Source organism: Magnolia sinica, chromosome 10 (assembly GCF_029962835.1).
Source record: "Magnolia sinica isolate HGM2019 chromosome 10, MsV1, whole genome shotgun sequence".
In the NCBI taxonomy this organism is placed as follows: Eukaryota; Viridiplantae; Streptophyta; class Magnoliopsida; order Magnoliales; family Magnoliaceae; genus Magnolia; species Magnolia sinica.
In genome coordinates this window covers 7,065,357-7,081,395 of record NC_080582.1, presented here as the reverse complement: position 1 = coordinate 7,081,395, position 16,039 = coordinate 7,065,357, and the positions used below count along the sequence as shown (strand labels likewise).

The 16,039-nt window shown below is 41.8% G+C and overlaps 1 pseudogene; it reads right to left on the bottom strand.

Moving 5' to 3' along the window:
* Positions 1-3,904: 3,904 nt before the first annotated feature.
* Positions 3,905-6,429, bottom strand: LOC131217290 (glucan endo-1,3-beta-glucosidase 5-like; annotated as a pseudogene).
* Positions 6,430-16,039: the final 9,610 nt, after the last annotated feature.

The following is a 16,039-nucleotide window of genomic DNA, read 5'->3' as shown; positions in this document are numbered from 1 at the left end:
CCATAAAAATATGTCCACCATTGTACTTATTGTATGTGGTGAATCAATCCCTATGAGAAGTCATGTGGTATGATGCCTCTAAATTCAAAATCTAGTCATTATTATGGTAACCAAATTTATATGCAGTCAAGACATCACCACCATTCATCTCATCGCTTGATTGCACTATGTTAGCCTCATTTGGCGCATTCTCTAATTTTTCTCCATTTTGAGCCTTAGGGTTCCTGCAGTCCTTCTTCATATCTCTTATCATCCCACAATTCCAGCACTTCATCTTTCCATTCCCTTTTGATTTGGATCACGATCAAAAATTGTTATTCTCCCTTTCGGTATTCCTTCCCCTGGCAACCAACATATCTGTAGAGATACCTCTGTTGTTATCTTTCTTTGTCAATTGTTTCTCATGAAGAGCCGAGATAACAGTCTCCACATCGATGGTATCTCTATTATAAATCAGCGTATCTAACAAATTCTCAAAAGATGGTGGAAGCGAATTCATTGGTTTATATTGCATTTCGTTGAAAGTGTTCATGCGTTCATTAATGTTAGACTCTTATATCATGTTAAGATTATAAAATTGCTTCTTAAGATATATATATATATATATATATATATATATATATATATATATATATATATATATATATATAAATATATATATATGACTACTTAGACCTCAATGGTCGGACGCCAACAGTGGCCATACCCCTTCAGCAGTCTTTTATTCTAATAAATAATGGGGGACCCCACTGGTTTCACTCAGTACGCGATCTGCGTCCGTTTGATCCTCGGCGGGGCATGTGGGACCCAAATTGGGATGTCCCAAGGAGTGATGTGGGACCCACATCCAACTCAGTTAGTTACCAATACTACAAAAGATGGACGCATGTGGGCTGTTTTGCCTCATGCGGAAAAATAGAAAATAGAAAGTTGGCTGGCTTTTGGAAAGCGGAGATGAGGATGCTAAATTCAAAGTCAAATGAATACAAGAGAACTGATGAATCGGTTGTGAATGAATATGTCTAATGCTCGAGCTTGGCAGCAATTACTCGCATCGTGATTCCATCATGCCATTTAGTGTACTTTGTGAAGGATGGGGTGAATATACGTCTCTCAAAAGGTATACTTGAGATATGGAAGAGATGATACAGGTCAAACAGTGCAACCTAGACATGGTAGCGCCATTGCAAGTACTTTTGAGAAGGTGGTGTGTATGTCAATCTTAGCCATCCATTTCTTGGGCCCTATCAAGGATGGCTCATCTGCCAAAATTTACCCCTAGAGGTCAAAAGGTGCTGAAAATATACCGTGAGGCACCATTTGTTTTCTACTGTCGCCTTGAAGGCAACTGATCGGATAGCTAGGATCATCCAATCTATGTGGGTTTTTAAAAAAAAATATTCCATCCAAAGTAGGGCCTACAAGATGAACGGTCCTGATTGACACATCATCCATCCTGTGCAGAGTTTGCTCTACCATCTCCCTAGATGGATTCGAGTTTGAGTTTAAAAAAAGAGTCGTCAACGGTCAATAAAGAGGGATGGTATGACAGCCAGCAGTTAATGCCAAACACGTGCAAAAATAATAGATATGAGAAGATATTGTATGATGTAAATCGGATTTTTCCTATATTACAGTTGAAGCTTGGTTTTCATCTATAAATAGATTATGAAACAATGATTTTTCATCATCAGAATCCTTTGAACTCTAGAAAGGTAGAAAAGATGATGAGGAAGGAAATGTTGGTTATTGTTCTGACCTGGGTCATGATCGCAGCATTATTCGTGGGGAGCTCAAATGCCGCTAGCTCTCAGACCACTAAGCACCTACTGGCCGGTCCTCAAGGTGAGCTTTAAGGAGTTAGTTATTTTTAATTAGCTCATGCATCACATTTTCTCCTTTTCTCATTTTCTTAGATTATCTTATTATAATGCTGATTCTAACTCTAATGGCTTATGTTGATTGATGGTGTGGAAGGTTGTCGCTGCTGTTTTTTTATCATGAAGCCAGTAATCCGCTGTGGCAAGGTGTGCTGTGGCTACGAATGCTGCTAGCCATCACTAAGACTATTGTCATGTTCAGGAATTGAAAGGAGCTTCTCCTTTTTTAACACTGTTTTTGAAGACTTTTATTCTTCAAGAGTAATAAGAGGCTAGCTTTTGTGATGTGTTATGTGAGAATAATGTTTGAAGTTTAATGTCAGGTTTGGTTCTTGCCTCAACCCAAATTTCCTTAATAAAGAAGGAACAAAACTAGTAATATGTTCAAGGTAAGAGACATATTTCCAAAAGAGTCTCCGATTACGTAGTGTAAAACAAAGCACCGACTGGTATGCATGGCAAATCTCCATGGCCCTACCATCATGTATGTGTTAAGGGCATTAGCCCAGAAATGAGACAGATCGTGGACCACACCACGTGAAACAGTGGGAATAATGATGCCCACCGTTGAAACCTTATTAAGGGTCCACCATGATGGTTGTTTGCTATGGAACTTATTCATAAGGTCACAGACCTAGACGAAGGGAAAACGCAAATATCAGCTTGATCCATAACTTCTGTGGCCCCCAGGATGTTCTCAATGGTAGGTGTTCAATCTCCATTGTTTCTTGTGGTGTGGTCCACTTGACCCAGAAGAGAAAACAGTGGGGATAGTGATGACATCCACCGCCATGATGTTTATTTGAGATATAACCAGTTCATAAGTTATCACAAACATGGATGAAGGGAAAACACAAACATCAACTTGATCAAAAACTCCTTAAGTGTTCAATCCCTACTTGTTTTTCTTTTTCTGGTGGGGTCCACTTGAGCTTTGGATCTACCTCATTCTTTGCCTCATGCCCTAAAATGATCTCTCCGAATGTATGGACAGTGCGGATGTAACACATGCATCATGGTGGGACCCATAGAACCTGATGACATCACTTCAGTAGTGAGATTGGCCACTGACGATGTATCTAATCCACCCCGTAGCAGGAGGTCTAAGTTCAACTGGTTGAAACATAAGCTACGGTCCAGGATATGATAACTTCCAAGGTATCAAGTGCGCATTACATCTAGACCTTCAAACAAGTTGGTCCGACTGTCTAATACAAGGTCAGTCGAATCTACCGTATAAAACATCGTCTACATATGGATAAATAGCGAAACAGAAGTGCGGTCCTCCAATCAATCGTTTTTGCATATGTATATTTTCAAAAGAATAATGATCATGATGGCGCTTACCTAACGTGAGGAGTCCACTACTTTAAACCATTTAGCTCTTTTTATTCCCTATGCCTTACATGTGCATACATGAGATTAATGTAAAATTCTAAAACTTGGTGACGCGACTCAAAACTCAGCTGAGTCAACTCAACTTGAGAAGATTTCAATCCGAATCACCTCAATACTCACGATTCGACATAAAGCGACTAAGCTCATTGATAGGGTCAACTCATAGCAACTCGGCACGACCCAAACCAAGTCAATCAGTTGGTGATTGCTTTTCCTGCTTTCTATTAACAAACCATGCACTTGGTCGATGACCATGTATGCCAATTTTCATATTCATATATGGCCATTATTACTTAATTATTCTTATTAATTTAAATATTAAGCTGAGTTGAATCGAGTCTTCAATCGGACCAAACATACATTGAGTCAAGTTATGTTTTTGGGTATTTGAACTCGGGGTAAATAGAGAGATTTTCAAGAAGGAAAGGATGTTTTAAGAATACTCCATTCAAACATTCATCATCATAGAGCAAATACATAAACTGATCTATATAGTAAGAATTAGCGGTCCTATACCCTGCCTGTGTGTGTGTGTGTGTGTGTGTGTGTGTGTGTGTGTGTGTAACTTATAAAAGTTTTTAAGGGGCAGACACAAAAAACCCACAAAAGAAACCATCTATCTCCTGTTACATAGACCCCCAAATTCTCATTAGCAGAAACACCCACAAGCTCATAATACATGCCCCAAATAAGCTCCAACACCCCACGATGCTTGCCGAACTGTTTTCACTGATCCCGACAAAAAATCAACAATCCCCAATCGAAGGGTCGAGAAATGTGACCATCCCGAGGACATCAAAATCACAACTCTGTGATTTCTGTTTCTGTAACTGATAGTAACTGTTGAAAGCATATGAAATATTTCCCTTCGTCCCAATCGTATTGCAAGGCCCGCCGTATGAAAGTATGGTGCAATCTAAGACACTACATGCCAGCCTCATGTGATTGGCTACGCCTGAAAGATCCCGAGATGGGTCTACAACACACCACCTTGATGGAAGGTATTGAACGTCTCTGGCATTCTTCAATAATCTGTTGCCCAAGCCAAGGTTCAATGGGTACTTGGCCTGCCCGTCCAAAGAGAAAATCCCCCAGTGTCTTTCGAAGTTCACGGGCAGTACGTTCTTTTACTCATCGAGAAGACTGAAAAGATATATATCCATGGGTGGGATGCCCAGTCTCAACGGAGTTCCTATGTTGCTCAGTACATGGTTTATCAGGCCTTGATTGAAGGCCCCTGCAGCACTGAGATTCGCACTTACTGCACCATCCGTTGGCCAGCCCACCTCACCGATTACGATGGGCATCTGGCCATAACCAATTCTATTAAGGGCCGCAACCAAGGTATCGAAATTGCCGTCAAATGCATTGGAATAGACATTCGGCCCATCTATAAAGCATTTCTAGATGCTTTCCCCCGGGGAGGTGGTCCTTGACAGGAATGGTTTAGGTTCTGTGCGTTTTTCCTAGGCCTCGTTTTCCTTTTACGATAGGTGGGCCTGCTATGGGTTAGGCCCCCCCGAATGTGAATGTCTTGTGCAGTCGGAGCTCGGGTTTTCTTTTTGTTGTTCCTAAGCTCCCCTTCATACTTGTAAAGCATTTCTCACAGTAATGGAATGATCCTTTGAAAAAAAAATAAAAAGACATTCGGCCCATCTATAACGGCATGTGAAGTTCCATCGAAGAAGGCATATATAGTCTTGAAGGAAGTCGGTGCTCTCATACAGGCTTAGGAAGGGGTATGTTGAAGTCTCTCTCTAATCCTGGTCCATATCAACGACTCATTGGCCGACTTATTTACTTCACTATTACAAGACCCGATATCTCTCATGCTAAGTCGGTTTATGCACTCACCACGGGCTGCCCATTTGGATGCTGCCTATCGTGTTCATTATTATCTCAAAGGCTTTCTTGGTGCCTTCTTTATTCCAAATATGGACACTTGTCTATTTTTGTTTTTTCTGATGCAGACTGGGCCAGTGCTAAAGATGACCGGAAAATTACAACCGGTTACTACTCGTTTGAGGGGGGAAATTTGGTTGATTGGAAAAGTAAGAAGCGGCCAGTTGTTGCTCGATCCAGTGTTGAGGCTGAATACATGGCTATGACCCCTACCACTAGTGAGTTACTTTGGCTAAAGAACTTTCTAACCATGTTTGGCTTCTCTCCATCAATACCTATGTAAATGATGTGTAATAATCAAGCTGTCATTCAGCACAAAGCATATTGAAGTGGATTGTCATTTTATTCGAAAGAAAATTAAGTCCCGTGAAATTATAACTCCACATATTTGCACCGGGGACTAACTGACATATGTTTTCACTAAACCTCTTTCACATGACCGACATGACGCAATCACTTTCAAGCTTGCCCTTTCGAATATCTTCAGACCCAGTTTGAGGGGGAGTGTTGAAGGAACGAGTCCGAGTCCGACACTGAACCCGTCGAACTCGTGATAGGAGCGAATCCATTCCAGCTTTTTTTTTCTTTTTTTTTTTTTACCAAAACTTTCTTCATTCATATATCAAAACTATACATTTGGGCCCCCCTTAAACAAGTAGGGGCCTATTGTGGTCAAAAGAAAACTGCACAAAACCATCTCACACCATTTTAACCGAACCCAACCCACCCTGTCAAGAAATATGAAACCTCTAACCTGTTGAGGGAGATCAGACATTGTACTCTACCACCCAGCTGTGGACGATCCGCTCCCCATACGAGCCATAAAATTCGCAGCTGAGTTCTCTTCCTTTAGTATGTGCTTGAACTCGATTCGCCCTCTTCGCTTCATTTGATGGATCCTTCGCAGCCATGCCTTCCACTTCCAGCCCGGACTCGCCAACCCATTTAACATCTCTACAACCAGTCGCGAATCCGATTCCATAATGATTTGGAGGAAATCCCTTTGTTAACCAAACTGAATCCCATCATACACTGCTCTTAGCTCTGCGAGGGTGTTCAAACCGATCTCATAATTGGCCAAAAAAGCAAAGACAAAATCACCCTTCTCCCCTCTGCATATACCCCCGCCTCCTGAAACTCCGGGGTTATCTCTAGCCGAACCGTCGAGATTTATCTTTACCCAGCCAGCAGGAGGTTTTTCCCATTTAATCACCCTTGAGCCCCCTCCATTTTTGGAGGTACAAGCCATCGCCCCCCTCCCTCCCCAAGAGGTAGTATCTAACCCCAACACCCCAATTCTCGCAGCCCACCGCCGAATATTATTAATTGTCTTACCTGGAGCTATCATCTTGTTATCAAAAACTACAGCATTTCGAGCTTTCTAAATCTCCCAAATGATAATGCACGGAATGATCATAATACCATCCGATTTTCTTCTTGTTGGCCCCACCGCCGCCCACCACTGATTTAGTCTTCCTTCTACAGATGTCGCTGCCATAACATTTATGCCGAAGAAACCGCCTATCGCTCCCCACACTCGATGAGCTAATCTATTATCAATAAATAGGTGAGTCAGCGATTCGTGCGTGTGCTCCTAAGTGTTCTGAAACCCGCAGCAAACACAACTAGAAGCCAGGTGAACCCCCTTGGATTGCACTGACTCGTCAACTGGGATCGCCTTTTGAAGCACTCTCCAAATAAATAGGGATATCTTAGGAGGAAGTTTAGCATGCCATACCCATTGAGCCCAACTTCTCCCTGGGCCACGAAATCTGATCAACTTCCAGGCTGATTTTACTGAGAAATCACCAGATGGGGTTAGCGGCCAAAAAGGCATGTTAGAATCTACTGAGGTGCATAAGCCGGCCTGGAGAACAAAGTTAAGAAGGGTCTGAGGAAGGATTAGCCACGGCACTACTGTGGGAATAGGATTCTTCGTGATATGAGCGAATCCATTCCAGCCCATTAATTAATTGCCTCCAAGTGCAGAGGTTCGTAAGTAGTATCTCGTGAATACAGGGTCGATCCCACAGGGAGATGAATTGTGAGAAGAAAAAAAAATCAAATGCAAAACAAACTAAGTAATAAAAATTAATCTGCTGATTTGATTTTGGGATTTTTGAATGGATGTAATTCAACTGAATAAAATAACACCCAAGCTTCAAAGTTCCACACATAGGTTAATGTTCTAAAATCATGATGACTTGGATAACACAACTAGGATCTGAACACTATGGTCAGCCTAATCGAAAAATAAAACACTTTAAATGTTTTAATAAATGATATAAAAGATTAGAAAATAATGAATTTGCACCATTGACATATATTCTCAAGCGCCAGTGATTTTAAGTATTCAATATCTATAGGATAATGAATATAAAAAAAATATAATAGGTTGAGAACATCTCCTATCTAAGAAATTTGATTGATCTAAGGTAAGCCTATCCATCAATGTGGATCTCATATGATGGAAACATATGGATCTCACAAGAGGATAAAAAATAAAACCTAAATAATAGATATCATGCATACACCATTCTTCTCATCATTAAAACAATCAATTATCATAACTTTAAAAAATTATTAAACCCATGTGCTTCCCTTCTAGCATGGGCTAGAGGGAACTTAGAAAAACCTAATTAAATTGCAGAAATAAAAAACAACAAGAAATAAAGAAAAAATTGCAAATAGAAAAGATCTAAAAAAAATAACTTACAAAACTTTAATAAAACTAAAAACTCTTTAAAAACCCTAAATTTTGCTTTGGTATACCTTGAATAATGTTTAGGAATACCCTAGGAAGCCCTATTTATAAGTAGGGAACTCTAATTTTCTTATAAAGTTGAAAAACCCTAGAAACCGTATAAAATATACGTATTTTCCCAAAGTAAACTTCTCGCTGCATAGTTCGTTTAAAACAGACTTCCTGCTGCGTAGTTTTCCAAAATAAACTTTACAGCTCCAGAATACACTTTTTCAGGACGATTTCAAGATTCTTTATTTTAAATCTTCAATTCTCTTCATTCCTCACTTGGTTTTCTTGGATCTTTAACATGTAAATTCTTCAATCTTGGTCTTCTAAGATCCATCCCTTGCCTTGGTGATTTTTTAGTATCAAATTCTTACTTTTTAGCACCATTTTTCAATCCAAGCTCTTAAATTCACCTTGCAACACATACATGAGTAAATTAGAATATTAAGCTGATTCATGTTCATAAAACCAAGATGTAAATGGGCAAAATTATGCAATATTTGAGTCTCAACACCCATCTATAGATTCTTCGTGATATGAGCGCATCCATTCCAGCTCATCTGTAGATTCTTCGTGATATGAGCGCATCCATTCCAGCCCATCTATATCTCTGTATCTTCTTCTTCTTCGTGTTTTTTATTTTTACTTTTCCTCCATTCTAGCATAAATATGGGTTGTGTGCGGCTCAAAAGAAATAATAATCTCCTTTCCCAAATCGTGTCTTATAACATCCTCGTTAGACAGAGAATGTTTGTAGTTGGGCTAGGCATGTGTTCATGATGATAGTGCTGGCTATGATGGGCATCATCCTTGTTAGGATCTTCACCTCTTCAACTTGGTTCACTGTACATACTCTCCATGGCTATGGCGTGGAGCCTGTTTGGGATTTGTGCTGCGAAACCACACAGATTTAGATTAAGGATAGCAATTCAATAGTAACAAGCAATCACAGAAGAACACAATGTTTTTAACGTGGAAAAGCCTTGCAGGAAAAAACCACGGTACAAAGTGACAGAAATTCACTATGAAATAGAAATTATAAGAGAAAGGACTTACCCGATTCGAACAACCTCGAATCTTACCCTTGCTACACCCTTTAATAACCCCAAAACCCTTTAGAAAGCTTTTGAATAATTTAGAATAGCCCTAGGGACCCTTATTTATAGTTTTAGGAAACTCCCTTACGCATCCTTATTGCGAAAGGACTTAAATTCGCAATCCGCACAAAATCGCGGAACGAAGCTGCATAACCACTACTAGTCAAGCCGAGGCTACGATTGGTCATAGGTAGAGCTGTTCACGAGTCGAGCTAGCTCGAATAACTCAGTATCTCGAACACCAAAATACATAGCCGCTGGACTTTGAGTCGAGCGGGTTACGACCAGTCAAGCCGCTCTCTACGACCAGTCGTGTCTAAGACACGACCAGTCGACCAATGCCAAAAAAATTAATTTAAGGCATCTGACAACAATCTCCACCATGCCTTCAATCTTCAACCGTGTAGCTCCTTGATCTCTTCTTTTATTTCTTCATTACATCATAGCTTCTCGTGCACACTCGGTCCTTTTTTGCTATCGTAAAGCCCAAAGAAGTTTCACAGACCTTGAACTTCTCTATAGGAACGATCTAGGAGAGCAAGTTCGTCGGATCAGAATCCACGTACTCAACCATCTTTACTACTGTCTTCTCAAAAGGAAAGACGTAGTCTTTTTACCATCTCACCGCTACCCAATATTGCTTGTCGGGGTACTTTTTCACAACACTGATAGCCTGTGAAATAACTGGTCTAATCATCACCATGGCATACACTGCCAACTGCATTTGAATAAGGCTTATGAGATATCCTGCTTTTCCTCATCTATTTTGAGACATGTCCTGAGGAAAACTTGAGGAGAGATACGTAAGGAATGCTCTCCGGCTTTACATGGTCCATCACCTCCTTGATCAATACCTACACACACAATATTCCTCCTGTGATCACCAAAGCCTACTCCTTCTTCAGTCCCAACGCCGAGAACTATCTCTGTAGCCCCTCGATCCTTCATCCTGAATGTCCCACTTAACCGAGTCTTCAGTGCATTGATTTCAGACATGTCATAATTGGCGATCTACATGTCATCAATTTCTGACCCACCATAAAAGTTGCTTCATGTAGATCTGTTCTTCACTTTCCCTTGCAAAAGTGTAAACTCCACAACCTCCTTTCAACTCAAGATCACATTGGCCAACCAGCGCCAATCACAGATCTAATAGACACCTGTTATACCGTCGGCATGAATATCTCTGAAAAGTCGATCCCTTCTCTCTAAGCATAACCCTTCGCTACCAACCTCACCCTGTATATATGTTGTATCCTCCTGAAGATTCACCTGCATCCAACCGCTCTCTGGCCCATTAGAAGCTCCACCAGCTCTCATATGTCAGTCTGGTATAACGAATTCATCATATCGCCCATAGTCACCTTACACTTCTCAGCACCAAGCTCACCTAAAGCCATCTGAATAAAAGGTGAATCTCTTACGATATTGAAGTCGTCCAAGTACCTTGTCAATATCTTGCGATCATGCCGTATGATCCTTCTCACAGGTGGCTGCTCTACCTACTCTGTATCCCTGTCCGCGCGTCTCAGCTTTCTTACCCTACCCGCTCATGTGGTCATGCCCAACATGCCACACACATGCAAAGGTGGAATCTACTACATCCACTACAGCTCCACCTGTTGAAGTGCTTCCAATCAACTTGTAAAAGTTATCGAGTCATTACGCTTTCATGATTACCTGTGCCCCCTTAGATACTTTAAGAGCACCATCAATACCTGTGTACTTGCATCCTTTTACCTCAAGTACACCAAGAGAAATCAGATTCTGCTTCAAATCAGGAACGTGCCTGACATCAGTCAAGGTACGCTCCACCCCATCAAGCATCCTGATGCGCATAGAACCAACAGCCACAACATTACAAGCAATGTCATTGCCCATAAATACCTGTCCACCATCACACTCCCTGTAGCTGGTGAACCAATTCTGATGAGGAGTAATGTGAAAAGATGCTCATGTGTCTAGCATTCACTCATCCTTATGATCATCATATGACCATCTGAGCGAAGACACAGACAAAACATCATCATCACATCTACTCGATCCATCTGACGTGGCAGTATTAGCCTCTCTGTACGAAGCCTTAGAATCTTCTCTTCGATTTAGGATTTTCACAATCCTTCTTCACATGTCCTTCCTTTCCACAATTCTAGCACTTTACATTTCCTTTGCCCTTGCCCTTGGATTTGAATCTATAACTTAAAGAACCCGTACCTTGTTCAAAATTTTTACCCATTGTAAACAGTGCATCAGAAGATGTCCCCATGTCACCGTTTAACTTTCTCATAACCTTCCCTTGAAAGCATGAGATAACGGTGTCGACACTTAAGGTTTTATTCGCGGTGCACATCGTGTCCCGGTAGACACATATGATGAAGGAAGAGAATTCAACAATATTCATGCTTGTTCCTCATCTTTGATCACTTCCTCCATATCTAGCAATTTGCACATCAATTTATTAAAGTTGTTGATATGGGCTTCTAGATCTCCACCCTCTGCCATCTTGAAGAAATAACACTGTAGCTTCAAGTGTAGGTAATTTTCAGAGGACTTCTTTGCATAGATGTTCTCTAACTTTGCCCACAAACCAGCCTCAGTTTTCTTCCTCAAAATATTATAGAGAACCTCATCCATGAGACATAAACAGATAGAGGCTAAAGCATTGCTATCAAGGTTGTTTCATTCATCATCTTTCATGGTAGATTTTCACTCCTCAAGAGCCTTAATCTCGCCTTACTTGGTTAACAGGCTAATCATCTTAACCTTCCATAACTCAAAATTATTTTTGCCCGAGTACTTCTCAATATCAAACTTGTCGTTTCTCATTATTACTAATCCTGCAGATTCAGATCTGTGCCCCAACGATTGCTCTGATACCACTTGTTGGGGATTTGTGATGCAAAACCACACAGATCTAGATCTAGGATAGCAATTCAATAGTAACAAGCAATCACAGAAGAACACAATGTTTTTAACATGGAAAACCCTTGCGGAAAAAAATCACAGCACAAAGCGACAGAAATCCACTATGAAATAGAAATTACAAGAGAAAGGACTTACCCGATTCAAACAACCTCGAATCTTATCCTTGCTACACCCTTTGATAACTCCAGAACCCTTTAAAAAGCTTTTGAATTATTTAGAATAGCCCTAGGGACCCTTATTTATAGTTTTAGGAAATTTCCTTCCTCATCCTTGTTGCAAAAGGACTCAAATTCGCAATCCGTACAAAATCGCGAAACGAATCTATATAACCACGACTGGTCGAGCCGAGGCTACGACTGGTCGTAGGACCCCTACGACTAGTCGAGCCATTCCTTCGACCAGTCGAGTATCTCGGACACCAAAATACATAGCCGCTGGACTTTGAGTTAAGCGGGCTACGACCAGTCTAGCCGCTCTCTACTACCAGTCGTGTCTAAGCCACGACCGGTCGACCAATGCCAAAAAAATTGATTTAAGGCATCTGACAACAGAGCCTTGTTCGAATATGGCAGCTCTGTCCAAGAACCTGATCAGGGATGGGTAGTCATTCAAAACTACTTGTGTGTAAACATGAACGTGTGCATGTGTATGTGTGTATGGTTCATTTGTGCTTATATGTATTTGCCTTCTTCTGATGGAGAATGGGCAGAAACTCCATACGTCATATCAAAGGTTAAAGACAATCCAATATCCTTTCTTTCTGGGACACGTCTTATCCAGGTGGTGGCCCACCAGATCAAAAGTTCCTGATGATCCCACGTGCTTGGGAATTAATAGCATTTTGTGCATGCATGTTGCACAAACATGGCATGGAATGTCATTGAAGTATTTTTTTTTTTTTTTTTTTTTTTTTTGCGTTAGCTTGTTAGTACACACCCATGTCAGTACAGACACTCCATGTTAGCCACCCCCGCTAGGGATCGCTACCAAGACCTCAAGTGTTGAAACGCGGTATCTCCGCTCAGTCTGCCAGTTGAGCTATGTCATTGAAGCATTACCTGAACTGAGGCGTGTGTAAAATCTTTTGTTCATCAAGAGATGCTAATTCCTTGTCATGAATTTCATACAATTCATCAGTCCTCTGGCAGCGTCAAATTTCACCACTATAACCTGCAATACAATCACAAATTAACATATGCTTTTAAGCTGATGGCTAGTTCCCAGGTCCCATCTGCAATGGTCTAGTTTTAGATTTCAACTTTAGGCTAGTGAATGAGTCTGGTTTAATTGATAATGGGTCCCACCAGGCCGTCAACCAGGTTTGAAAACACTTTTAATTGAAGTGCTTGTTTGTACATGCATCATCATGTGCAACCGATCTTACAGCGTGTTTTTTTTTTTTTAATAATATTTCGAGAACTGTTGCCGCCACCATTTGAGTTATGGCAAGCAAATGAATCAGAGGGGAAGTGGTTTTTGCATAGTAGAGAATTCCAATGATTTGTCAATGAGGAGCAGAACACTACCAATCATTCCCCCAAAGATTTCTACATTCTTGTGGAGGCTGCTTCTGGAAGTTGTGCCTGTCGACATAGCTATCCAGAAAAAGGGGATCCATATCGCATCAAAGTGTGAGTGCTGTGGGGTCGATCGGGCTCCTTCTCCCAACCGGGAATCGTCGGCTCATCTCTTCTTATCCGGGACCCTGGCAGATCAATTGTGGAAAAATCTGGCAGCTTACTTCGGTGTATCCTTAGCTCCCCACCTCTCGGTCAGGGGCCGGTTAATCTGGTGGTGGCAGAGGGACCTCCCCCTCAGGCACACTCCCCCTGCTCTCCGTTTAGCTCCCGCTTTCCTGCTGTGGGAAATTTGGAAGACCAGGAACAAAGCGAGATTCGAAGGCCAAGGCTTCTCCATCCAAGGATTGTTCGCCAAAATAAAATGGTGGCCGAATGTGTGTTTCCCGCATGTTCAGCCTCCTCTCCAACGGTTGGAGTCCTTCCCCCAATCGTCTCATCTTCGTCATCGCAGTCGAGCTCCCCATCCTCAAGATTTCCTCATCGTCAATGGATCAGGCTGAAGCAAGGCTGGAACAAGTTAAACATTGATGGTTCAGTGCAATCTAATCCAGGTCCAGCGGGCGGGGGAGACACATGTAGGGACCACAACGGTAATATGATTTTTACATTTGTCAGCGGGTACAACAGTTCAACTAACAATGGGGCCGAAATTCGAGTAGTTTTTGATGGTATGCGATTCTGTTTGCAACGTGGAATGAGAAACATTCACATAGAATCCGATTCAAAGTGGGTTGTGGAATGCCTGAAGGGGAAGTCTACCGTTTCCTGGAAGTGGAAGTATTGGGTTTCCAGGATTTTGAGGCTTTGCTTCATAGGCTCTTTTCGTCTTTCCCTCATTCCAAGGGAAGCAAACGGGGTGGCAGATAGATTGACCAAAGAAGGCAGTAAAAATCAGGACGATAGAATTTTCAGTAATGTCTCAGCTCTCCCTCGTCATGTTAAAGGTGTTCTCCTTTTGGATAAAGCAAGATTATGTTCGCTCAGGAAAGTTTAGGATTCAATTTAAGGGATGGAAGCGCAGGGTATCAAATTGCAGCAAAGTCAGATTCCCCCTTTTTTAGGCAGGTGTCTAGCCGGTGTTTTCGTTTGGTCTAGCGGCAGATATATTTTTCTGTTTTCAGCCTCATATGATAGGCTTCCGTCCAGTCCTTTTTCTCTCCTAGGAAGCCCGAAGTACTGTAAATGTTGTAATGCTCGCTTTTGGTTGCAATGAAGAACTTATTATATATATATATATATATATATATATATATATATAGTTTCAAGTATTTGCACATGTCATCTTGCCACGGGGAGAAAAGTAATGTGCTGGCTGATGAGAAGAGATTCACATTTCTTGGGCATATCAGAAAGATCAAACCATCAAGGGGCAGCTCTTTCATGATTGCTTTGGTATGATCATGAGAGGGTCAATTTTGGATGATACATTCAGCCTTTGGTGTGATGGTCTGTGAAGCTAGTGACAGTCACGGGCAGCCACCCCACGCACCCATCCTCTCCCTATCCTAAACCATGGCGAGCTCGAGCTTGCCATTTTTTGCATGGATCGAGCTTAACCTGTGGTCCATCAGGTCTGATTCGAGCTTCAGGATCTAGCCTGTTTAACAATATGGCTGGACTTGGGAATACCTTGGCCCGGCCCATCCTCATCCTGAGGTCCACCAGCTTGTGCTTGGGCTTTAGCATTTAACCCGTTAATAACTGAGTCAAACTTAGCCTGCTATGTCGTCAACCAGATTCTGCTTCAGCAGACCAAAAGTTCATGCATGAAATCAACATGCGGCTGTTGTGTTCAATTTTCACCTTTAGGCAGGCACTAGCAAAGGTAAAGATTCATTGATGGTGGATGTATTTGCCCATTCCCTTGCAATGTGAAAAGCTTAGAGAACCTATCCCCTTTTCTTTCTTGTGGCTAGCAGAGGGATAGAGGGATGCTGCTTTCCTTCTTTCTGCCTCCAGGGGAGGCTTGCAGGCTGTATGCTGGGGTTACCCGCTTCTGCGGAGGTGTTGCTCCTTTGTTTCTGCTATTTCGGTTAGGATTCGAATGCGGAGGCCATGTTCAAGGTAGCAGCAACAGGTTTGGAAGGGAGGGCTGGGCTGCCTTGATAGGATGCTTGCAAAGGGCTAGCCAGCTTGTTATTTGTGGTTAGGTGGCTGCTTGCTGGTTGTTTTTTTAGGAAGAATCTTGCTCTTTCAAGTAGTGGTGGAGCCTGGAAGTCTCCTTGCTGCAGTGCTGGGCCTAGTTTGAGGAACCGTTGCAACCCTTCCGCCTCTGCTTCAGTTCAGCTATAGATTTTATAGCTCCATTCATCTAGTGGCTGCAGCCCAAGTTATGCTGTGGTGTGTCTTCCCTTGGAGGTGCTGATTCCCAGGTGATGATTTTGGGTTCTATTGTTTGGGATCATAGCAGCAGATTGTGTTCAAAGGTCAGAAGTTTTGGGTGGGATGGCTGGTAAGCTAAGGCCTTCTTGTTTCAGCGGAATAGGCCTCTGGTTGGTTTGTATA